This window comes from Myotis davidii, unplaced genomic scaffold (genome assembly GCF_000327345.1).
Source record: "Myotis davidii unplaced genomic scaffold, ASM32734v1 scaffold743, whole genome shotgun sequence".
Classification (NCBI taxonomy): Eukaryota; Metazoa; Chordata; class Mammalia; order Chiroptera; family Vespertilionidae; genus Myotis; species Myotis davidii.
In genome coordinates, this window is record NW_006296221.1 from 3,169,326 (window position 1) to 3,171,752 (window position 2,427).

Genomic DNA, 2,427 nt, shown 5'->3' on the forward strand with positions numbered 1-2,427 from the left:
AGTTCTCTGAAAATTTTGGAGATTAAACCCTTATCATTGGCAAATGTGTTATCCCATGCAGAGGGCTTTCTTGTTGTTTTGTTGATGGTTTCTTTTGCTGTGCAGAAGCTTTTTATTTTCATGTAGTCCCATTTGTTCATTTTCTCTTTAGTTTCAAGTGTCCTAGGAGCTGTATCAGTGAAGAAATTGCTTTGGCATATGTCTGAGATTTTGTTGCCTTTGGATTTTTCTAGAATTTTTATGGTTTCCTGTCGTACATTTAAGTCCTTTATCCATTTTGAGTTTATTTTTGTATATGGTGTAAGTTGGTGGTCTAGTTTCATTTTCTTGCATATATCTGTCCAATTTTCCCAGCACCATTTATTGAAGAGACTATCTTGGCTCCATTGCATGTTCTTGCCTCCTTTGTCAAGCTTTTATCAGTTTAACTACACCATGGCTATAATCTATAAACCAGGATCACAATAAAATGAATCATGTTCTGTGATTTAGTGAAGTGGGTTCAGGATATGGATGTGTACCCTCATTTTTGTATATTTATATCTAATTATCTGTCTTATCTGGGTCAATCTTGTACATTCCTTGTGTTGGTCATTGAAAAGAGTTGCATGAGATAATTTTCTGGTCTTTTCTTTTAGTTAAAACCTTTTTTATTCAAATTCAGTGTGTCTCATCAGAACTAGATTAAGGGTCAGGGCAGCCAAGGTATCTACGGCAAATTGAATTTTCCAGTGATGCTCCCACCAGTATCAATCCTATCCAACTAACTCTTCTTACAAAGTGATCTTGACAATCCTCCTTTGAGAGATGAGGTCTCTGATGCATTCCTCAAACCTGAGCGTAACTTTATAATTGCTTCAAGTACAAGAACATGGCAAAATTTACATTTGTCTGACTTCTAAAGTGAGAATCTCGCTCTTTCTCTTCCCTTGTTCTTTTGGACATCTGATCTACCATGTAAGTTGTTCTGGAGCTGCCATGTTGGAGATCACAAAAGAGAGAACATAGAGTTACAGGGAGATATACTAGGGGCCTATGCTGTTCTCAGATATCCAAGACTTCCCAGCTAGGGTTCCATACACGAGAGTGAAGATGCCTTCCTGACAGTAGTGCCAGTCACCATCACCCTGCAACTTCATGAAAGACTAAACCAGAACCATGAGTGGAGCTGCTGGTAAATTCCTAACTCATATAAATCACGAAGAATAATAAATAATTGCTGTTGTTTCAAGCCACTGAGATTTGGGGTGGTTTGTCATACAGCCATAGCTACTAGAATAGTGTCCACTTAGGAACTGCTAAAACCAATGAAGTAAAATGTAGGAAATTGTGTTTACTGGAATGCCTTAGACCAGTGGTCAGCAAACTCATTAGTCAACAGAGCCTAATATCAATAGTACAACGATTGAAATTTCTTTTGAGAGCCAAATTTTTTAAACTTAAACTAAATTAGGGTACTCCTAAGGCTTAGGAAGAGCCACACTCAAGGGGCCAAAGAGCTGCATGTGGCTCGCGAGCTACAGTTTGCCGACCACGGCTTCCAGCCGCGGGCAAACTACGGCCCGTGGGCCGGATCCGGCCCGTTTGAAATGAATAAAACGAAAAAAAAAGACCGTACCCTTTCATGTAATGATGTTTACTTTGAATTTATATTAGTTCACACAAACACTCCATCCATGCTTTTGTTCCGGCCCTCCGGTCCAGTTTAAGAACCCATTGTGGCCCTCAAGTCAAAAAGTTTGCCCACCCCTGGCTTAGACTATATCAGTGCATGAATGAATCTAGGGATCTTAGGACTCACTGATAGTCACAACATCTTAACAAATCAACATTTTGTTACTAAACTAAGGAGGTTCATTAGCCTGCACACATCAAAAAGCCCCATCAAATGTAAACAAGAGTCTGCAGCCAAGAAAGTAATGGCTTATTTTTTAAAGGAAATGGTACCAAAACTAACGTCAGAAGTGGGTGGTTGCTCTAAGACCTGGCTTCCCAATGGTTTCTAGTGGATAGGTTATATGGGAGAAAAATCATTAATCATGGTGACTAAGGGATTTAGGGTCATGGTCTCTATTGATTGGTCCACACTAGAGTAGTGGGTAGTTGATAATTACATCTGATCCTGATCTCTGGTTTCGCAAGGGTGTAAGCACTAGGGTCATTCTGTCTTTCTGGGTCAGGAGCTGAAACACAACTGAGGCCTAGATGTTATCTCTAGTGTGACTGAAACTCTGTCTCCATGTTCAAAGACACGAGGCTTTGTTCCTAAGATTATTTGATATTGACAAGAACCTCATTGTAAGGGCTTAATGATTAAGGGAGTAGCCGTGCAAGGGTGAGGGAGGTGAGTGAGTCAGTGTGCTAGGCTGGACAAGGCCAGTTTGAATCAAGAGGAAAAAAAAGTAGAAAGGTCAGATCAAAGAAATC